Below are 24,842 nucleotides of genomic sequence, written 5' to 3'. Positions count from 1 at the left end.
CCATGTGGCTGGGGGTCAAGGGGCCATTTTGAAGCCATGCAGTGTGCTTTGTGCCATAGGCCTGCTGTACCCAGGCCAGAGTGCCTTGCTTTCATCCATTATGGCCATTATTACTCAGTGGTGCATGAAACAACTCTCTCTGTGTGGTCTCTCTTCTATTAAGTAAACATCCACTTTTTTATTAGAAATATATTTGCAATTTTTATTTTTGATCTTTCCATTTTGGCGTGTGTTGTAATAATATAAATGCCTAGTTGCAAAGTATTAATTGAAGTATGCAACATTTATTTAACTGATGTTCCTCTGGCTTCGTTTGCTTTTAGGTGCACAAAGACGAATCAGCCTCATCATTCCTCATCAGTGCCAGGAAGAAGAAGTCCTGCTGCGGAGTTTGCAGCACAACGTCACGTGTGGCCACAGACAACTCTGCAACTCGTGCAACTGCGGCCTGCTTTTCTGACATCTGATTAAGATGGGCCCAAGAAAAGGTGGCCGAAGCTCCTCTACCAAGAAAGTTGCCAGAAAGAAGGAGCAGAAGAAGCAAGTGGCGCCACTTACCAAGGAGACTGGTGTGCCGACCAGCACATTTTGTTTGGGAAAAAAAACTACGCCTGCAGCAGCGAGGTCTGCCGGGGACCAAGCTGGGAGCAGCACCTCCGCTTCATTGGGCTCAGTGCCACCACGCCAAGTTAGGTCCAAGTCCTTGAGTTCTGCAGAGGCAGCCACTGTAATAATTGCCATCGACCAGTGATGTTGGCTCATCGCAAGAAAGTAGCATCCAATCAACCCAGGGTGCAACTCATCTGACGAGTGTTCAACAACCACAGCCGCAACAACAACCACAGCTGCAACTAGCACAAGAGCAAGTACAAGCCCAAGTACATGCGAAAGAGGCGCAAGGACAGGCGCAAGAGGTGCAAGGACAGGTGCAAGGACAGGCGCAAGGACAGGAGCAAGGAGAGGCGCAAGGAGAGGAGCAAGGAGAGGCGCAACTAGAGGCGCATGGAGCGGCACAACTGCCCACAATGCTTGTTCCTCCAGAAGTAGGGGCACATCAGGAAATCGAAATTCAAGCAGAGGTATCATCCGAGGAAGCCACTCCTCCTGATGATTTATTGTCTTCCAAATCCCCAGCAAGAAAAAGATCAAGGAGGGCTATTACAAGTTCTTCTTCAAGCCCCCTTCCTTCTGATGATCTTAATGTTGATTGGTACTCACCACCAACAACAATGCATTCTGAGTCTGAGAGTGAGGCACGCCATGAGCCGACAAAGGTATCTCAGCCTAAAAGGAAGGTTCCCGCAAGGCTTTCAATCATGGGTGATGACGACGAACAAGAAGTGGTGTATTCTGCTGCTGATGAACAGTCTGACGACGACCCAGTCATCACAGACGTCACTCCAGCCCCAGCGGGCATGCAGCAGACAGACATTTTTACCCCATCCCGAATTGCTGCTGATCGGGATGTGGGCAGCGTGGCACTGATACCACAACCAACGCAGTTAACTAGTACACCAACACCACCTACAGCTTCCATATTTTCTCGTCAGAAGGGCCGGCAGGGACCTCCATCCAACTCGACCGCCATTACCTCAAGTAGTGTTGCAGTAATAAGTGCACAACAGAGTAAATTTCAGCAACGCCCATCCTCCACTTCATCTGGCATTGAAACTGAAAGTAGCACCTCCACCACCAACAGACATCTCCAGTTCCCAGTTTGGGAGTTCTTTAGTGTTAGCACAAAGGCGGAAAACATGGTAATTTGTTCGATTTGTAAACAAGTAGTTAGTCGGGGTAAGCTTGGTACCAACTATGGCACAGGAGGCCAGAGAGGTCATCTAAAAAAACACCACACTATCGTTTGGGATGCGCACCTAAGGAAGATCCAGGGAGCCAAAAGTACAACAAATCCAAATGTATCCATTGATATTGTATTTGATGATGATGACGAGATGCTTATCAGGCAAGGGGGAGAAGTGAAGAAGCAACAGACATTTTTTCTGGTACACCCAGTACCCCTGGCAGCAGCACACCCTCTACCCCTGCAACATGTATGAGGCACACTAAGAGTCTGGGAGAGTCACCAATGCGAAAAAGTACATCAATGAGCCTAACTGGTTTGAAGAAGTCTTCATCATCATCATCATCACGTAAAACGGTCCAGACCACCACTAGAAGCATGTTTTTGGTCGGATGCGCCATTTGAACGCAACCACCCAACGGCACGTCTCTATAAAGCAAAGCTGGCTAAAATGCTAGCGCTGGACCTTCTCCCTTTTTCTTTCGTGGAAGGGGTGGGTTTTCTAGAATTTGTGGCAACAGTCTGCCCTAAATGGAAGGTTCCTAGTCGGTCCTATTTTGCCAGAGTTGCGGTTCCAGCACTACATCAAGATGTGCTGGAGGTGATGTAGTGTAGTTCCTATTTTCCCAATAGGGTCTGTGCATTGGAATAACATAAACTATAGTTTAGACGTAGGACTGAGGTCGACTAGGTCTCTATTGAATATGATAGACTTAATTAGGTTTGCCAGCTTGCTCAGAGGTCACTAGAAACTTTCTCAAATGAAAAGGGAGGAGTTAACTTCCCTGATTAGACAGAAGGGATTAGCTTCTGACAATAAACATGACAACTTTGCTCCCCCAGAATAAGGGGTATATCTCCAGAGTCGTGTGAAAACAATAGAGAGCTATTTCACTCAGTCAATCGTGCATACTTAGTTTCACCAGAGTGCAGAGAAATAGAGAGACAGGCGTTTTCAATAAAAGGTGTTATTTATTGAGCAGTCTTCTTTCTCATGCAAGAGAAGTGAATTGCTACAATTGCAATACTTGTCATAAAGTAAAGTGTGTACAGTAAAAGGAGTATTATGAAATAATACTGTAAAAGCATTGATATGGTTTCTGAGCCATATAATACTTAAAATGTATAAAATATATACAATTACATACAATGATAAAAGTTGACTAAACATACTCAACTGATGTTTCTAAATACGCCTACCCCAGTGTACCAAACCTAAGCCTAGTACGTGGGAAGGAGTGAAGGAGTTTTTAAGATAAGTTAGTTTTGCCAAGAATCTGACTCAAGAATTCTCTAAGGATCTAATCAGCTCCGTACCTTGGTTTTAGAATGAAGGAGGTCTTGTATCTGGCTCTCAGGACTCGATCTCCCGGTAACCTGCAAGGGTGACTGGAAACACTGGAGCTGGATTTTCTCGGCAGGAGAAAAAGACAGGGTCTTTCTCAGTGCGTCAAATGGGAGGGACGGCTTCCTTCGGCACTCACATCAGCTGGGCTTCGGATAAGTAGATAGCCGCTCTGCTCCAAACCACCGTGTGTTGCTTAAGGCAAACGCTGGTATATTTATACCTGGAACGTGCCGTGTTGGACGTAAGGTTGGACATAAGACATCAATAAAAGATGTCACTAAGAACTGGTCGTTCTTTCGGACTCGCAGGAGTTCTAGGACAAATCAAAACAAAAGCATGGGGAATTCCCAGGTTGCTGGAGGTTTGGTTTGTTGAAAGAACTCGTTGTACTTTCTAGGAGTCTAAGGAAGTAGCCTTGCCGTATTTGGACTGCATTGGCTATGACTAAATATGGATATGATTCTTATGCCTTTATAAGGATATGATTTGTTATAACCACATAAGGGCATAAATCGAGAATATTTAATTAGGGTCCTAGATACGTTCACAACACCCACTCCACGTATAATGTCCATCATTACTAAATACTAAGCAATATATAAACATATAGGTATGCATGTGTTTTCCAGCCCACCCCAAAATACATCAAATGCATTTGAAATGGTATAGATACACGAAAATGAGTATTATACTGTACGCTTTCAAGCAGTGGTATCATTCAGATAATGCAAATATAAATATCAGCTGAATGAATTGCGAAAATTACATTTATGAAAGGGCTCTTAATACAGAAGAGAAGGTCTAGGCCATTTCATCACATATTTATACGAGATTGTACATGTGCTAGAGTTTGATTTAAAATATTGTCTCTAGAGTCTCTAAAAATATAAGTTCTGTTCTTTAAGAATAGTTCTACTTTAAGCAGAGTACCATGTGCCAAAAAAAGGTAAATATTTTGGAAATTGGGAAAAAATAATTTCGATTTCATGGGAAAAAGAAAAAAAAATAGTTCCAAATGTTTTTAGTAGTGTTGTCTATAAAAACTGAAGGCCGAATTCAGAGTTCAGGGAACACTGTGTGCTCGCTGTTTCAGTTATTCTCGTTGTTAGGAGAGAACATCAAATCAGATAGGCTGGTGAAAAATTCCTCTACTACAGTAGGTGAAAGTTCTACCAAGTTTGAAAAAGCTGCTATAGTTCATATGTGAGATGCATTGCTATCATCGATGTCAGGATCAGCAACGTTCACAGAAGGTTGTACCTGTGTGGTGCCGCTTTCATCTCGTACTTCACCGCCACCTAATTGTAATGGTGAAGTCTCAACGAATGCCGTCATCAGAATCGGTAGCCGCTGGGGACAACACGTTGCATGAGTCGTTACCGGACTGAGCAAAGTATCGATATCCATTGGTACTGCTGATGGTAGTGTAAGACAGACTTCCAACACACATTCTTCTCCACATAGCAGACATCGAAGCACAGGTAAGATGCAATCTTGCCAGATTGGTCTGAATGAAAGAAACCAGGTAGTATTCAGATCTCTTAGCCGGGCCAATCCGAGGACCTTAGTGATACGGTCTCGGTATCGTATTGCTAGGATCGTTTCTCCCATCATAGCCTGAGTTTTTTCTGTGACTTGGCTTGCCATGTCAGAGCAGAAGGAACAAAAATAAAATTCCTGCTACGAGTCTGTTATGACCGGATTCTCAGACCAGATAGGATCAGCTCACCAGAGCACCATCAACCCGGCCAAAACGTAACCACCTCCCTCCTCAGGACCCATCTATCCAGGGACCTGGGTACCTACCTGAGGATGGGGAATTTGCAATATACAAGCTCATATCATCAGAAACACCACTAAATCTATAGGGATTACTAGGAATACTCACTGATTACTAAGGACGTCCATGCCCTACACCACACTCATACCTCATAGTCTCGCGACCACATGGGCCCAGACTAATCTACCCTGGGGCAGTTCTGATTATATACCATTACACACTGGCCACAACCAGTGCTCCCTCAAGCCACAATCCGGTGGGTATACATACCAGTCTCCTCCCTGGTACTCTCTAAACAAGCCACAATCCGGTGGGTATACATACCAATCTCCTCCCTGGTACTCGCTAAACAAGCCACAATCCTGTTCGAGATGCCAGATGTTATGACCGGATTCTCAGACCAGATAGGATCAGCTCACCAGAGCACCACCAACCCGGCCAAAACGTAACCACCTCCCTCCTCAGGACCCATCTATCCAGGCACCTGGGTACCTACCCGAGGATGGGGAACTCGCAATATACAAGCTCATATTATCAGAAACACCACTAAATCTATAGGGATTACTAGGAATACTCACTGATTACTAAGGACGTCCATGCCCTACACCACACTCATACCTCATAGTCTCGCGACCACATGGGCCCAGACTAATCTACCCTAGGGCAGTTCTGATTAGTTACACACTGACCACAATCAGCACTCGCCCAAGCCACAATCCGGTGGGTATACATACTAGTCTCCTCCCTGGTACTTGCTAAACAAGCCACAATCCGGTGGGTATACATACCAGTCTCCTCCCTGGTACTCGCTAAACAAGCCACAATCCGGTGGGTATATATACCAGTCTCCTCCCTGGTACTCGCTAAGCAAGCCACAATCCTGTGGGTATAACGCCGCATCCCAACAACGATCACTTTCCTATGAATACCTTCAGCTCTCTCTCTCTCTGTTGGGAAGTTTCTCTCACTATTCACTAGAGGATCACTACTACAATATTATGAATAAAGGCCGAATTACTTAGTGTATAACTTATTCTCTTAGCTCAAGGGCTCCTCTCTCCCTAATTATTCAGAGGTCACTTACCTGATCGGGTGTCGCTTCCGTTCGTGCACTGACACCTGACTAGAAGAAAAGGCTACCTTCACTGTATAAGAATAAGGCATACGCTGGTTCACTAAGAACTGGGGTATCTTTATTACAATAACAATAACATACTGCACTATAACTAGGCTTTCCTGTTTCCAGTTTCTATTCTTGGTAAATTCTGGTGGTGTTTTTTCAGTGTTTTCCAGTGATTTCAATACCTCAAAAGAACAGTGCTTTTCAGTGGTTACTCATTTTCGCGCCATAAAAAACAACTGAAACAGTGTTTTACCGGTGTTTATGGAACTCTTTGCTTTTATTATTGCTTGCTTTCTTTATTGATGCATGGTATATAGACAGTCTATGTACAGTGTATATGAGGTCCAAATACATTTTGACAAGTCGAAGGTTAAGTCAGCACTTTCTGAAATGTGCCTGAAAAGGGAGGCTTTGTGCAAGGCACACCTCTTGAACTGCGGAGTACAGAGGGAACTTTTTGGAAATGAGAGATTTCTGGAGGTGTTGGGCATTGTAGGCAAGGCAGGCAGGTCTCATAGTTCATTTAGAATCAATGTGTTGTCATTTGAAGAAAGTGAGAGCTTGACATGTGTTTGGTTTTGGGCCCTCCTCACAAATCATGTAGCATGATGGCACAGCTCTGAGTAAAGCTAGGCTGGTTTTCACTGCTATTTTTTCCCCTCAGATTTATATAGTGCTAACTTGACCTGAAGGTGTTGAAGCGCTTCACATGAGCACCTGTTGCGTTACACAGGGGCACACTCATTTTTGTTAGGGATGGGTAGATTACGTGATTTGCCCAGAATCACAGGATGTTGAGCGTCATTGCCGAGACTCTAACCCTGTTCGCCAGATTTGAGGTCCATGGCCCTAACCATTAGACTACATCCTCTCCTGCTGTTATTTTCAAGGTTTATGGAAGAGTCTATGCTTTAAGTGTTTGAGTTTGTGAAGTTGAAATCTTGCCATTGCAGCATCACACTGATTACAAAAACATGTTTTGTAGAAGAATGATAACTGGTTTGCTATTTCAGCCGGAGGTGCCTATCGACATGATCAGTTAAATACAACCGAAGAGTACCAGCAAAGTGTGAGCAGAAAGAAGCACTACTATAAATCAAACTCCTGCTCCCCTCATCTACCCCAGCCCCCGCCTGCTGGACATCAGCACCACTCTCGGCGTGAAGGATGGCCGGGTGGTCTGCAATAAGCCCAGAGAAAGACAATTTCATCTTTATTAGTGTGCGATTTCTCCTTAGTAATAAGCACACTTCAAATAATTAGCGTGCTGTACGTAATAAGGAAATTATGGAAATGCCAGACACTTATTCAAACAAGTCACCATTACCGAATTTTTAACTCGATAGACCTGTGGTTTTGGAGCTGTGAGAGAATGCCTTCCTGAACTAACAACATACTTTGAATGGTTACAAGTGAATTAGCTCAAGTAGTAAATAAAGATGGAAACGTACCCCTGTACTTGTTATGTAGACTCAAGGCTAAAAAAAAGGATGCTCTCAAAGAGAGAGTAGGCGGTCAGCTATTTGTAGGGGAGGGTGTCTTGACGAATTCTACCAAGTAACAAGACCTGCGTTTACAGTTTTATCGAATCTAGATGTCCTGCGTCTGTCGATGCACCAGTTACAGACACCGAACTGGTCTTGGGCGGTCAAAATATTGTCTTTTTTGTTTGGTTTTAACAAAACAATAATTTTTCTTTTAGCAAAACAATCATTTTCATAATAAAGTTGGTGATGAATATACTGTAGCTTTTGGATTTGACTGAGTGTGTTATTGACAGTTACGCGGACGTTTTTGTGTAGGGACTTTTAATTGACTAATATTGGCTCTGTGTTCTTTACATGGAGAGGCGCCTATGGGCAGGGAGAGGGAGAAAATATGTCGTCTTATTTCTTTTTTATTTTATTTTTTTTATTTTTTTGAAAACCTTTATTTGACATTTTCAACCAGATACAGACACGGGCCTACAACCCCCAGGGCTGGCCGCTAAACAATTGCAACACAATACTACGATCAACACTTCAGACCCAGCCTCCTGGGTAGCATAGTCGCTACATCCACAATGCGCACTGGTTGGAAGACATATCAAATTGGGTACAGGATACAAAAGGTTTCATTTTATAATATAAAATAGAAGGATCAGGTGCCATACATTATCTCAAGCTATGAAGGGGGGGGGCGAGCGAAATAGCAATGTGTCCACAGTTAAGTCATTTTCATGTAAATCAGTGGCGTTAAAGCAGACGACACCCGGATAAACAAGCGTACTATTACGGTGCGCCAATATTTATGCCCGTCCCGTGGCCCCGAAACATCGCGAGAGTTGAGGCACAGATGTGAAAGCAGAGATGGACCAAACAATGAACCCACTACACTGACCCGGAAAAAGAGCAAAGAAAAGGCCAAAGAAAGATAAAAAGAGAAAAAAGGCCATAGAAACAAAGAAAAACAAAACTCCCATCCCCCAGCCCCCCACCCTGCACCCCTGCAGATGACTACGGCCTACCCCGCTAGCAGCGTGCCTGTCGCCCAAGAACCGAAACCCGAAATATAGACGGAACAGGGAAAAAAAGGATAAAGAAATTAAACCCCACCCGAAGAGGGGAAATGGAGGAGGGCTATATGCAACGCACTCCCGGTCTCTCGCCCCCGTCCTAACCAACCCCGCCCGGACTCCGTTAATTCAATAAAACAATCCAGTTAACCATAGTACCACAATGAACAACCCAGACAACAATCTCAGCCTTGGCCCCGTCGATTAAATTCGCTGAGTCCGTCAGGGGAAGAAAGCCTTGTCCTCAAAATGTCAAAAGGTACACAGAAGTTGGCAGAACAAGGGTCCACAGATGAAAAAAGAACGGCAAGTCCCAAAGTAGTCGGCTGGTACCAACGATGCCCCTCCCCGTCTCCGAAGCCAGGCTTTATCCCATCCGCCATCTTGATAGACCGACTGGGGAGGGGGGGACGACACAGTCCAAAACAGTTCACAGTACCGATTAAAAGGATCCGAAGTGGGGACAGCATGTAAATGTTCCGACAGTTGCAAAACCGGGGATTCCAACAGATTAAATGAGTCACCAAACACAGTACTTTCGGGTAGCTCCACTGCGATAGGGGCAAATACAGCTTCCAGCGCCGGGTCTAAGTACGCCACCGGGGCGTCAATCGAAAGGCGAGCTGGCCGCCGGGTCTCGGGCGTCAAGCCAGGATTCGGTCTCAGTCCTATGATTCCATCCGCCGCCAACAACAGGCTGCAGGTCTGGGCTTCAACAGTCTCCTGTAGTGCCACAAGGGCCTCCAGCACCGTCCGCAATGACGGGCCACTTTGAGCCTGCTCCGTCAGCCTCCATTCTTCCTCAGGCATGGTGTTCCCCAAAGAGAGGCGCCTTCTCCGGGGGAAGATTAGGCGGAGCAGGAATGAGCCATGAGGGACAGACTGTTAGCGTGCAGTAGCGCGCAGGGAGATTCCAACCCAAGGGGCACCGGTGATATGAATGCCGGACCCCCGGACCGGGACTCCCGCAACACAGCACCGTGCGTCACTCGTCACCTCACCTCCTATAGAACACCAGGCAGCAGATGGTAGCAGGACAATCCCAAAATTCCGAATGTTCCAGAGACCGGGCCCAACCGCATTCAACAGTCCGTTGTTGTTCAACTCGGACCCGGCTAGGCCAGCACTCGAGACCCCGGCTTCTCGGCTGGGTTAGGCCTCAAATCGGTCCTCGACGTTACTCCGCTCCACGATGTCGGAGAAACTCTGGGATCACATCATGGAAGTGCAAATCGGATCACACACACGGATCCGGGTCAGGAAATCAGGATAGGTGACAGGATAGTAGAGCGTAGGACGGAGGTCAGCGGAGCCGGGAGACTATGCGGCCATCTTGGTTGGTGTCGTAGCTCCTCCCCAATCGTCTAATTTCTTAATTAAATGTCACGGTCATTATAGTTTAGTATGTGTATCGCAGACAGTCTTGTCGTTTCAAAGAGGAATTATTTTCTTTTTATGGGCCTGTGTATTAAATGCAACTCTTTTCAACTAGGTGAAGTTTTAAGGGTTTCATTTTTTTTAATGCATTTTCCACCATTTACTCTTATTATCAAAAATAGTTGATTCTTCTTGCAAAAACGGACAGAGGGTGTGGGTAAAGTACAGACTCAACATATACATCACATTGTTATTCTTCCTATGGCTTTAACCCTCCCTCCTACCAGAAACAAAATAAAACTACCAGACCACATTCACAGAAATAACACCAGGGTATACTACAAAACAGAAGGTGGTGCCTTCCCATCTGTATCCTAATATTTCACCTGCAGTTTATAGAGGACACTAGTAACCATCCATGTACCTGCTTTGTGCTAAATCAAAACACAGTTAAGTTTCCAGTGTTCCTGGGCACAGGGAAACAAGTCATTTTCAAAGACAAAGGGTGGTGGTGTAAAGACTCACAAATTTTGGGGTCTTAGGTCTGGCGCACTAGAGATCCCAAAAAGACTGTCAACTGCACTTCGAATGATTGAGGCATAGGAATTTACCTTTGGGCATTTGAGAAACTGACTGCTTCCAAATGCATGCATCAAGCATGGAAACTACTGTTGCATGGGGCGTCGCTGCCGGGGCTGCCCTCGGGCCCGGTGCTCTCTGCCTGACTGCATTTCTTCTGCCCCTGGATCCCCTCGGTGCAGCAGCGTCTGCAATGAACCCGGTTAATGCCACTGCTCTCTACATTTCCGCAAGCTACCTGGTGCTCCATTATCAGCCTGGGGACCCGCAGCACTTTTCTGACATCAACAAACTACTGCCCTTCTTCCGACTGTCTCTAGCCTGCTTTTTATAGTAGTGCTGGAGATGATATCAAAACCGAAGAGCTTTTTGGCATGCAAAGTGTCTCTAATGCAGTCTCAGCCAGTGACCTTTGCACAGAGGATATGGACATTTGTGATTTTGATGAAGATTTAAAGTCTGGCGACTCTTAGTTGATTAGTGTGGAGGAAGTGCTCCGCAGTTTGGAAAACGTTTTAAGGGTTTCTTTTAGCTTTCTAAAGAAACAAAGTTTGCTTCTCTTTGGGGTTTACCGGCAGCCAGGTCACGGGGTTTCTGTTGCTCTGCCACTTATTTTGGCACACACGCTGAGTTTTCTGCCTCCATCCACCTCTTGTGGAAAGTCACTGGAGGCAGGCAGCGCGTTCCCCGTATCAAAACGGTTATGAAAACACAAATACATTAGGTAAGCACCCAGCCGTCCATTGCTAATCACCGAACAGCTGTGTGGAATATTCAAGGAGGGATGATGTGGATCCGGGCACAAGCTAGTTAACCCCACCTGCCTGCCGTGTCTCATAATGGGAATACTGCACGCACCTTGGAAGTATATTTATTTTAATGTCAAACCACCTGATTGATTACGCAATGGCTGTATCAACATGAGAATATGCCTGTCTCCTGTGACATGATCGTGCGTGTTCGACATTTAAATAAAGTGGGGACGGTTTGCTAATTTTGCATCCAATCTAGTGGCACACATTGAAAATTAGATCCCCTACCATCTGGGTTTTGCTCGAGATTGTTGTTGCACACCCCTATCCTTTTAATTTTCTTAAATCGTTCAACAACACTGGTTAAATAAAAGTAATGCATCAGGAAAGCTAAACGGGTCAAGGGTTTCTTTCTGTCTGAAGATTCGCGCCGTGTTTTCAAAATGCAATCTTGCTCACTATTAATGTATTAAAGCACATAAAACTACACACAAAATAAAGTGCTTAATCAAAAAGAAGGAATTCAAGTAAAAAGTGACTGTTAGACATTGGCTTTGGCACGCCACCAGCCACCTCTTGTGGAAAGTCACTGGAGGCTGCGGACAAAGCCTCATTAACCAGTAAATGGTCTTAAAGAGCTGTGAAGTACTCGGGTGCGGCTGGCAGATAAAAAACGTGTCTTTGTGTGTGCCCTGGAGGCTGCTCAGCCCGGGCTCACACACTACGGGGGAAGGAGGTGGGAGGGGGGATGGGACTGAAGCCGGACAAAACCTCATTAACCAGTAAATGGTCTTAAAGAGCTGTGAAGTACTCGGGTGCGGCTGGCAGATAAAAAAACGTGTCTTTGTGTGTGCCCTGGAGGCTGCTCAGCCCGGGCTCACACACTACGGGGGAAGGAGGTGGGAGGGGGGACGGGACTGAAGCCCGTTTGAGCCCAATAGGTGTCTGCTTCCCAGCTCCCTGGTGCAGGGCCGGCTACCAGACATGTGACAACACCGCAAGCAATTAAGATGTTTCTGCGCTCAGCCCCGCCCCCAGGGACTCTGAGAAGGGGCGACAGAACAACAAAGCCTCATTAAATGAATGGTCTTTTTAAAGACCTGTGGAGTACTTGGGTGCGGCCGCAGTAAAACAGACGGCAGAGCACAACAGCTGATCTCCGCCCACGCCAGCTATGAAAATCAGTGACACTCGGTTTAAACCGGGTCACCTGATTTTCATCCGGAGGTGTACTGTCGAGGAGAGTCGGTTTTAACCGAATTCCGGACAGGCTAACTATAACACATAGCCTGAAAAGTAAAATGGGAATAGACACATACACAGATCTGCGGGGTCTCTGTAAAGCTTTATTACTATACCACATCCACATGTAACTAACAGGGACTGTAAATAGCTAAAGAGGGAATGGATTATACTGCACACCGCCGAAAGGAAAAGGATTAGCAACACAATAGGGACAAGGTTAATGTTTAAAGGTAAAGAAGGATATCACCTAATGAGTATGAAGTCTTGCTCTAGCTGTCATCAGGGCTCCTCTCTCGTCTGTGCCTTAGCTCGTCTTAGATCCTCCCCTGCACTCTTGGACACGCATCTGCGCTGATCACTCTGCACTGGATTCCTCTCCCCCACAAACTCTCTCCACCTTCCAACTTCAGCCTAATAGTTTCTGCCGCTCTGATAACCGTTCGCTCCACTAGCTTCTTCTCTCTGTCTGATTATCTCAGTTCCAATGTCCAATTCACTCCAGCTGCTTCCACAGATTAATCCACGATATAACTTCAGTCTCTTCCAAAAGGCATCACTTCAGACTCCAGCTGATCATCCTGATAAGTAACTGCTTCTGATTGCTTCCTTCAGTTCCAAACATCATCTCACTTCTCTCTGTTCAAAACACCATCTGCTCACAACTGCTTCTGGCTTCTCTCTCTGGTTCCAGCTCACTGACTGTCTGTCTGTCTTCTCTCTGTTCCAAGCATCTTCTTCTTTCTCTGGCTCCAACTGTCTCACTGACAAACTGACTAACTGACTTCTCTCTGTTCCAAGCATCCACTGTCTCTTCTCCTCTGCTCCAACTCCTCTCCTTCTCCACTCCTTCTGCACTCAACTCTTTCTGCTCCAATCATCGACTCAACTCCTTCCAACTTAAACTCTTTCTGTCTGACTGCGCCTCTGCACTTCACTAATATGGAATGCTGTCTCCTCATGGAAAGTTCCAGCCAGCAGCCTCCTCCCACCGATTGCATGTACCAGGCTCCTTGCGCTAGACGCTCCCACAGTGACCAGCTGCTTGTTTCGTCTAGAGACCTGAGCCCAGAGACACTTCCTGATTAGATTCAGCTCTGGCCGGTTCTCTCCAGTTCGCTTAGGGCGAACAACACCTCATAACTAACACATTACCTTTACCCTGCAAGCATCTCAGTTCTGCAGGGACAGAAAGCAAAATGGAGTCTCTCTAGTTCTGGGCCTTGTAGGCCTGAGAAGGATGAAATAACACTTAGCTCTGTCAGAGTACATACACAAACCATACCAATATGTAATATAAAGTCAGGACTGCAGGATCCACCCTCTACTATAGGTAGGATGATGAAAGGACACATAATTATGTCAAAGCCAATAGGCAATAGATGGATTAGAGTCAAGAATAAGGGATCTATCATCATATTAAGCAGCTATCCTCTAGTTTATGCTTCTAGGTCTGGAAAAAGGCCTTAAAAGGAACAACACAAGGCAAGAATAGAGATTCAAGATGGTAGCAAGCTTAAAGTCACCATCACTCAAAAATAGAGCCAAAAACCATGTCAGCACAGAGTCCCAAATTAAGAGGCAGGCCGCCGAATAGCGAATGCACATAATTCGGGAAGATGCCCAGAACTGTTTCAAAGGGTGCTAACAGTCCCGAAAAAATTGTCTTAAATACATGTGCGATGCAACTGGTATCTGACATGTTTAAAATTTGGCTTAACATTTCTACGAAATGCACGGGGCAATTTGTCGATAATAGGGTATGTATCTCTGCCGCTGTCCTTGCAGCTTGCATGTCATACATCTCTTTGGACGAGGTTAAAGGCACAGTTGTCTGTAAAAGAATAGACTTCATTCTGCTTAAAGTATCAATTTAAATAGAAGAGATATTAACAGAAGGCCATAATGCTGCCTCCATGTCTGGATTGCTGTTTGGATACAATACTTGCATACAACAAATGACCCTGGAAGTAACGCTCACGAGATATAGTTTTCCTGGCATCATGCCACAACAGCTGTGGTCACTTAATATAATGTAGCTACCGTTGGAAAGTTGTCTGAAAAAGGGTTCTATCTGTGTAGCTGGGGTGCCGTGCAGATGACATGAAAGGTTGTTTGATGAACATTCACAGGCTCCATGCAAGTTTATACCTTGACATAGAAGTGTACTGCTCAGTGATGTTTTACAATTATTACCACTAAGAAATACCTCTTTCTTGCCGCCACTCCAACATCTATGTGTATAAAGTAAATTCCAGGTTGATTTGATATATCCTTTACCCAACCTTTCATACAGGCCTGCTGGTATATACTTTTGGCAGTATTGAAACTGAAAAGTTGTTATCGGGATTGTAATGGTGCCATGTATTATCCATTCAATGACAGGTCTTTCTGACATTGTCAGTGGTAATCTCTCAAGTTTTTCAATGCTCAGCACCATATAGTCTGCTCCTTTTTGTGCCAATGAGATTTGTCTATCAGTATGGTTAAAGATAGAAAATAATGACGTTATGTTGATTAGACGCCATGGCACGTGACCTGAACGCAGGTTTTGTAACGTCCAGCCTAGCTGTACAATAAAACGCAATTGGGACTGACCATGTTGTAACATTATCATATCCTGTTCTATTATATCAATAGCAGATGATACAATTCACTAATCAGTGAATAGATTCTGGAGGACAGAGTCGTTAAACCATTGTCCACTACAGAAAGTGTTTTTTTCCAAATGAATACGATCAATTTCTCGTATTTTTTCTGCAGTTTCAATTTGATTTAATTTCCAAGCTTCTTTGTAAGCTGTGTATATACCGGCATATATGAAACGTTTTTGACGCTGTTTGCGAGGTCCCAGTACGAAATCTCGCAAGTCAGCACCTTCTTTAAGTAAAGTTAAGTGTTGCTTAATTTCGGGAAGTGTGGATTTCTGTAGCCAGTCTAGGCATAGTTTTCCTACACTGTATGTTGTAACTATCCCTGGATGTTGTCTTTGGGAATATCTTGGGTCTGGCCTATTCTGTTTGAAACCCTGTACTTTGTTCAGGAATCTATCTTGACAGTTATTAGTGTCTGTGGGCCAGATCAACCATTTGTTCCAATCAGGAATTGCTCTGTTTTGTTTTAAAATATAGGACACGTCTAACCCCTCATCTGTAGTGGTGTTTCTATCAGGCATAGGCTTTGGTATAGACGGGTTGTTTAAATCTTTTATCTTGGCTAAACCAAGACAGGTTGTTTGCTGAACTGTGTCATTCAGGAACATTATTTGTTTTGGGATCATGCAGGCTCTAAACAATGCTTCTAAACCTTGTACCTGCCATTCTTTTGTACCCCAGATGGTTATTGTCTCAATGTTGTTTTTCCAAAATTCAAAACCAAAAGTTGACATTTTTTCATAACATTTTTCAGAATAAATCAGTTTAGTATTTGTCAACATGTTTTTCATTCCTGTCTTATTTAACACTTTGAAAAAAAATGTTTCAGGATCAGTGACATTAAACCCTGAGAAGTATGGGAATTTCTCATAAAATGTTTTTGAACTGCCTTTTGGCGGAGTTGGACAAAGTTCCCATTGATTATAACTGAAAACATTTCTAGGATTTGCAGATTTATGCAGATAATGATGCCCAAAGTGATTGTAACAATACATTTCCTCATAATTCGACGAACCCTGTAAATAATCATGTTCTGTAAATTTTGCTGACATTTCTAAATCTGACATCATATTATTTATATTTTCAAAGTCCAAATCATCAGAGAAAGTACTAGGTGATACAAAGTCACTTAAAGAAATCTTGAATTGGTGTGGATATTTCAAGAGCTCAATCGGGTCATAGATTTCATAATCAGTTTTGTCCCATGCTATACCACCAGGTATGGGCTTTGCTGTGATGTTGACTGATAACAGTTCTCTTTTTTCGAGGTGTGAGGATCTGTGTGGTTTCAGGACCAAGTTGATGTTCTGACTTGCTTTGTCCATTGTACTATATTTTCCATCAATAAATCTACCCAAACTTAAAACCAAGATGAGCCATAGAAGGAGGAAAAGTACACCTAACACAATCCATAATTTAATCCATGGTGAAGTTAGATATGTTTCTCTGAGTTGATGAAAGAGCTTTGTGATTTTATTTTTGAAAGTTTTTGTTGCTGGCTTGTCTACATGTTCACTTGGATCATCGGAAAAGTCATCAAAGTTGATAAAGTAGCCAGATGCAGTTCTGTCAATTGGTGGGATTGCTTCCGGATTTCCATTGATCTTTGCATTTTCTTTTGTTACATTTGTATGGTCCGAGGCTACATCGTTGTAGACTGGTGTTTCTTGATGAACTGTTGCAATTTGGGTTTCAAGAGGCACAAGTTCTATGGCTTTGTTGCATAGTCCTTTTTTAATCACTGCAGGTTTGTCAAATGTGATTAGTCTCTCAGTTTGAAACCTCTTAGATTGTAGGAAGATTTGGTCTTCTGCTATTTCTTGGGAGTCCACTGGGCCTACTACTTATTATTGGCCACATGATTGTGGTTTCGCCAGGTCGATCGATACAACTCGGTTCTCCTTTTTACCAGCAAGGGGCGGTAGTACAACTGATCTTGTTCCGCTGACAGCTAAGACAGGCACTGCTTTTCGGTAAGAAGGCCCACATTCCTTCTTCACTGCGATCTTTTCTCTCACCAGATCCCCAATCTTTGGAATCCAGACAGGTCTTGCTGGGACAGGTGGTTTTTCTTCAGTGGTAGTTGGCTTTGGATTTTCGTTACTCAGACTTTTTCTTGTTTCATTTAAGTCCTGTAAAACAGCCAAACGATCTTTGATATCAAAGGCTTTTTGTTGCACCACTGAAGTCTGACAATCCAAGTCCTGGATGATCATTCTAGTACCAAATAAAAGTTTGTACGGACTGATACCTCCTAGAGAATTTCTTGGCATATTATTAAGAATACGTTGGTGCCAGGGACCACTTGCTTACCAATCGCTGTTGTCTTTAATACTTGCACAGGAACAGAAGATGCTTGCTTCCGGACTCTCACTTCCAATCAATCAGAGCCAGAATAACATCATAATTCCAATTTATTAGAAAGGGGGAAGGGGGCAAATTGGATAAAATAACAGAGAGAAACAGAAGAGACTGGTCCGGGACCCTCTGGTATTCTGTCAGGTTCTTCAATCTGCTATTGATCAGCCTATCAAAGATTCCTAGGAAGACTAAGCACATATAAACATAATAAGTTCCCCTTCTCTACTCTGCTCTATGCTGTTTCTTAACTCTTAACGCCACTAGATAACCTTCCCAAGGTCCTATGTAGACCTGCCTCTCTTCTTTCACCTGAAGTGTACTTCTTTTTGTGGTAAGATTTGTTCTTAAATTCACTGTGACCTACCAGATGTTATGCTGAGCTATGCTTTTTATTTCTCCTTGTTATTAACAATATTGCTGCGAATGTCTTTACTTCTGCAAGATATTAGACAAGGTTATTACTAATCAACTCCTCCTGTATTTAGTTATTAATAAACTCTCTCTCTTGTGATCTACCAGGTTGTACACTGTGTATTTCTTTCTAAAACTGCTTCACCTTATTTATAATTTAACTTCTTCAAGTGTCTTAATTTTCTTATATTTACAGTTCTTCTTTCTCCTGTATCTAGGTGATTTATTCTCACTGTGAATGTCCAGGTAAGTCGCTTCTATCTTTCTATGAAGAGTCTTTTAACTCTGTATTGTTTTGGGGTCTTTCTTTATATCCTTTTCCTTGTCTTTCACTTCTAGGATTAAACGCTGTTAACTGAAAAACTCAGTAGCTCACGTTTTCTCAACCGAGTTATTTAGAACTACAGTCTTTTGTTTTTAGGCTATCCACGCAAGACTTAGCTTAATTCTGACGATTCTGCTCTCCGGCATTCTCCGCCTCCTGTCGTTTCCGTTCACATTCCGGACGAAGCAGCTGCCGTTTGACAGGAATTCAGCTTGTCAAAAGAACTCCGATACGGACCTCCGCCTGTAACTACTAAGTTCCGGCGCAGAGTTCCCAGTTAGGAATTATTCTTTAAACTATGAATGCTTTCTTTAATTGGCCTTAACTTACGAGCGCTATGATTTCATGACTACCTGAGGGAAATTCCTCAGTGAAGTGCGCACTTCTACAGAAGCGCGCGGGTCACCAAGATTCTCCCCATGTGTTGGCAGATCAACTAGACTGCCAACCCCAGCTCCCCAACGGCCATCCTGGAATTCCGCAAATGCCATGAACGAGACCAGGAAGAGCCTCCAATCATGCCCTTCCTCCATTTAGGCCAGTTAAAGCTCATTTTATGACGAACTGGTCTAGATTCTGACTTTAGATTAATAGAGATCCTGACAGTACCCCCAACCAAGGAAGGTCCTCCCAGTCTTGGTTTAGTGGGATTTCGTTGGTGAAAAAGCTTTACTAGTCTAGGGGCATGAACGTCTGAATCAAGCTCCCAATCCACCAGATAGTACAGTTTTCCTCTCACTACCTTTGAGTCCAGAATTTCTTTAACCTCAAATTCCAATCCAGTCTCCAACTGAAGGGGTTGTGGAACTAATTCTCTCCTCAAACCTGAAGCTGATTTTTTCAATAATGAGACATGAAACACAGGATGAATCTTGAGTTTCGGTGGTAAGGTAAATTTGTACGTTACTGGATTTATCTGTTCTTCAATGGGGTAGGGACCAATGAATCTGGGCTGAAATTTTCGATTGCCTTTTAATCTAAGATTCTTTGTATTCAATCAGACCTCATTACCAATCTCTAATTTAGGGGGTTCTTTTCTCTTTTTGTCTGCATACATCTTGTACTTGTCCTTGGCCTGCTCTAGATTCTTAGATGCAGATTCATGTACCTGACTTAGGTGAGTTACTAAATCCTTTACCGCTGGGACAGAAATCTGAAAATCTTGTACTGTGGAGTTAGGATGTCTTCCGTAGCTCAAATAGAACGTAGAATACCCAGTGGACACATTCTTCGCATTGTTGTGAGCGAATTCTGCTGTCCATAAATAGTCCGGCCATTCCCCGCTCTGCTTCAAAGAAAACAACCTCAAATACTGCTGTAATTCCTGGTTCACTCTTTCGGTTTGTCCATCAGTCTCCGGGTGGAAACTGGTGGAATAACCTGTCTCTACCCCAAGTCCCTTCATGAAAGCTCTCCAGAAATGGGACACAAACTGAGCCCTCGATCAGATATTATGACCTTAGGAATTCCATGCAGCTTCACCACTTGTGTACTAAAATGACTAGCTAACTGTTTTGCAGTTGGGATTCCCTTAAGAGCTACAAAATGTGTCATCTTTGTATATGCATCTACTACCACTAGGATGGTATTGAACCCTTGGCAGGATGTTAGATCAGTTATCAGATCTAAAGTGATTGTGTGCCAAGGAAAGTGGGGAATGGGCAAGGGCTGCAACAATCCATTGGATGCCTGCCGTTCTGATTTTCCCTGCGCACATATCTCACATGTTTTTACATATTGCTCAATGTCCCAATTCATTTGTGGCCACCAATATTTTCTTTTGACTAGATCCGCAGTTTTGAACTCTCCCTTGTGTCCCGCCAACAAATGATCATGACATTCACGCATGGATTGCTTTTGCAATGTTGGAGTTGGCAAGTACAGTGCCCCTGTCTTGTAGGGTAAACCATCGTGAACTTCTCTTCCATCCTCTTGCTGAACCCATTCCTGCATTTCATCTGGAGTTAAGACTTGAACAATCTGTTCCCTAACATTCAAGGTGTCGATGGTGCCGATGATCTTAGAGCTGGGAATGATTGCTTGTGTCTTCGTTTGATTCTTCTCTTCTCCTGTTCCCATTCGAGACAATGCATCTGCCTTTCCATTTTGAGTTCCCGGTCTGTAGGTGATTACGAAATCATTGTCGGCAAAATACAACGACCAACGAAGTTGTCGAGGAGTTAAAGTCCTGGCTGACTTCAAAAATGTTAAGTTACGATGGACTGTATAGACTCTAACCACATGATGGGCTCCCATTAAGTAATGCCTCCATTCCTTGAAGGCATCCTTAATTGCCAACAATTCTCTTTCCGTAATTGTGTAATTGATTTCTGCGGCCGTCAATTTTCTCGACCTGCAGGCCACTGGATGCAACTGGCCTGTTTCCTTGTTCCTTTGAGAGAGTACACCTCCTACCGCAAAATCCGAAGCATCTGTTTTGACATAAAAAGGCTCCAATGGATCCGCATGAAGAAGGATGGGTGCCGAGGTGAATTCGCCTTTCAAGGCCTTGAAAGCTGACTCTGCTTCCTCCGACCATTCGAAACGTGCTCCTTTCTTCAGTAATCGAGTAAGAGGTAGAATGCGCCGGGAAAATTTGTTGATGAACCTCCGATAGAAATTTGCGAATCCAATGAACGCTTGCACTTCTTTGACACTGGTCGGGGACTTCCACATCAGAACAGCCTGAATATTCCGTTTGTCCATATGGATTCCTGATGGTGAGATCACAAAGCCCAAAAATTCAACTTGAGTGACATCAAAGGCGCATTTTTCCAACTTGACAAACAATTTATTCTCTCGAATCTTCTGCAGAACTCTTCGCACTTGTTTCTGATGCTCCAGGGTATTGACTGAGTAGATCAATATATCGCCAATATACACAATTACACATTGGTCAATGAACTCAATAAGAACATCATTAATAAAGTGTTGGAAGGCTGCTGGCTCGTTACACAGCCCATAGGGCATCACCTGGTATTCAAATAATCCAAAACAAGTTCTAAAGGCTGTCTTCCACTCATCACCTTTCCTTACTCGAATGAGGTGGTAAGCTCCCCTTAAATCCAACTTCGTAAATATCTGCGCCCCTTTCACCTGATCCAACAAGACAGAGATGAGCGGAAGTGGGTACCGATTCTTCTTAGTTATTCTGTTGATTGCAGGATAGTCAATACATGTCCTTAATTCTCCTTCTTCTTTCTTTGGCACGAAAAATAAAGGCGAGGATACTGGGGATTTGGGAGGGACGAATAAACCCATTAGCTAAATACTTGTCGATGTAATCTTTCAAATGGTTATGCTCTTTCTCAGTCAAGGCGTAGACTCGACTACAAGGTATATTTACCCCTGGTTAAAAATCTATTTTGCAATCGTAGACACGATGAGGTGGCAGTTGTTCGGCTTCCTGCTCATTGAACACATCTTAAAAATCTTGGTATTCCGGTGGAATAGACTGTGTATTGATTACACACACTGTTGCATCTGCTGAGCACAAGGCATGGGCCGGATTTTCTTTATTCGTTTCTCCTTGATTTCTGAAGCAATTTTCTGTACAGTAATTTGAAGTCATTTCAATTGTTCTGGCCGCCCAGTCAATAGTTGGATTGTGCTCCATGAGCCAAGGAAGTCCTAAGATGAGTTGAAACTGAGGAGCGTCAATTAAGTTAAAGTGAATATCTTCTCTGTGCCCATCTTCTCGGATCAACTGTACCAGTTCGGTATGACTTACTATGGGTCCTGTAGAAAGGTTCGTCCCATCTATAGCTCTAACTGGTTCACTCTTAGTTTTGGCGATAGCTCTCAAACCTATCTTAGCTGCAAATTTCAGGTCACAAAAATTACCTGTAGCTCCCGAGTCAAACATTACAGTCACTCCTTCCCGGGTCTCTTGACGAAATTTTATGGTCATGGATAATATCAAATGTGGAGAAGATGACTGCAAGGTATTTGGCAGTTGGAGTTCCTGTGGAGTTGGTTCTTGGCTCGCATCCACCTGTACAACTCATTCTACAGGTGGTGCTGCGAGTTTTCCTTCGGCTTGAATGATCCCTTGGGCTTCTTTGGACAGTTACGCACGAAATGCCCACCTGAACCACAATACATGCATAAATTACTGGCTCGTCTCTTTTCCTTTTCTTCTTTAGAAAGTGGGCCTCTTATGGTTCCTATCTGCATAGGTTCTGGACCTGTGGATCCTTCTGCACCCTTTCCTACATCATTTTTTGCTCTGTTGAACCGAGGAACGATGCTCCGAAACTCACGCCTCCTCTCTCCTTTTCGTTCCCCTTGACGAAAATCCAATTCTAAAACCAAATCAATTAGAGCAGATATTTCCGTGGGACGATTCGGTATTTGTGCCAGCCCATCCTTTAGTTCGTCACGCAAGCCGCGATAGAAGATTGCCATCCTTTTACTTTCCGGCCAATCAGTTTCCATAATTAGCTTATTGAACTGGGCCAAATAAGCCACCAAATCTCTGTTTCCCTGCTTTAAATCCAGCAGCTCGTTGTCCACTGCCTGAGAGATTCGTCTTCGGTCAAATATGCGTAGGAATTCTTTTTTAAACTCGTCATAGATCTGTAAAAGAGGGTCATCTCGGGACACAATTGGCATAGACCATGTTTCCGCATCTCCACTTAAATACGATAAAATTAAGGCTACTTTAGATTGCACATCAGGGAAGATAGAAGGGCGACACATAAAATGCTAGGAACATTGCATGATGAATACTTGTGCTTTCTGTGGATCCCCGCTAAATCTTTCTGGTGCAGCCAATGGTATAACTGGGGACAAAGAGAGAGTGTATCACCTGTGTGGTTAATCTGTTTGTGTCCCCCGCTGAAGTGGTTGGGCACTCTCTATTCCCAGGGTGCGGTTGTCTGATTCTCTCCGCTAGTTCTGCTGTCTCTTTTCTAGAATTCATCACTTCTTGCCTCAAACTTTGATTCTCTTCCTTCACCGCTACCAACTCTTTTTGTATTGCATCTAAGACCGCCTCTAGAGTCTGCAAGTTTACTCCCTCAACCATTCTGTTCGGGTGCAAGTTTTACAACATGGGTACTTCACTCTGTCAGGGACCACTTGCTTACCAATCGCTGTTTTCTTCAATACATGCACAGGAACAGAAGATGCTTGCTTCCCGACTCCCACTTCCAATCAATCAGAGCCAGAATAACATCATAACTCCAATTTATCAGGAAGGGGGAAGGGGGAAATTGGATAAAATAACAAAGAGAAACAGAAGAGACTGGTCCGGGACCCTCTGGTATTCTGTCAGGTTCTTTAATCTGCTATTGATCAGCCTATCGAAGATTCCTAGGAAGACTAAGCACATATAAACATAATAAGTTCCCCTTCTCTACTCTGCTCTATGCTTTTTCTTAACTCTTAACTCCACTAGATTACCTACCCAAGGTCCTATGTAGACCTGCCTCTCTTCTTTCACCTGAAGTGTACTTCTTTTTGTGGTAAGATTTGTTTGTTCGTTTACCCTGCAAAATATCAGATTCTTATTAACTCTGGTTAACCAACCTGCATCTAATTAATTCTTAAATTCACTGTGACCTACCAGATGTTATGCTGAGCTATGATTTTTATTTCTCCTTCTTGTTATTAACAATATTGCTGCGAATGTCTTTACTTCTGCAAGATATTAGACTAGGTTATTACTAATCAACTCCTCCTGCATTTAGTTATTATTAAACTCTCTCTCTTGTGACCTACCAGGTTGTACACTGTGTATTTCTTTCTAAAACTGCTTCACCTTATTTATAATTTAACTTCTTCAAGTGTCTTAATTTTCTTATATTTGCAGTTCTTCTTTCTCCTGTATCTAGGTGTTTTATTCTCACTGTGAATGTCCAGGTAAGTCGCTTCTATCTTTCTATGAAGAGTCTTCTAACTCTGTATTGTTTTGGGGTCTTTCTTTATATCCTTTTCCTTGTCTTTCACTTCTAGGATTAAACGCTGTTAACTGAAAAACTCAGGTAAGCTTACATATATATTTGTTTGCTCACGTTTTCTCAACCGAGTTATTTAGAACTACAGTCTTTTGTTTTTAGGCTATTCACACAAGACTTAGCTTATTTAGGCTTTGGAGGAAATCATTTGATCCTGAGCTTAAGGCCTGCTATTTTGCTAAAGTAAAGGTTTACCACAAAGAGGTTTGTAGAACTCTTGCCGCCTGTTACGCTCAAGAGTTTGGGAATAGCCCTAACCCAGCGAAACTTATTTTTAAGGTTTTAAAAGACCTTGTGGCTAAGAGGACCACGGTGGCTGAAATACGCTCAGACTCCCACTGCGAGGGTCTGGCCTCTTTTTTCCTTGAGAAGGTGTTAGCCATATACCGTTCCTTCCCGACAGCTTCGTCTAATTTAGAGCGAGTCTGCTGCATTGTGGGAGATAGTGAGTGTCTTGACACCCTACCTTCGATGACAAGGGATCATTTGAGCCATAAAATTAAGTCGGGCTCTCCTGCAGATCCGCTTAAGCCTGCTCAGCTTTGGACCATGCGGCAGTTCTGCAGTGATCCGGT

This window comes from Lissotriton vulgaris, chromosome 1_2, assembly GCF_964263255.1.
Source record: "Lissotriton vulgaris chromosome 1_2, aLisVul1.2, whole genome shotgun sequence".
Lineage (NCBI taxonomy): Eukaryota > Metazoa > Chordata > Amphibia > Caudata > Salamandridae > Lissotriton > Lissotriton vulgaris.
Note: the sequence above shows the minus strand (reverse complement) of the source record.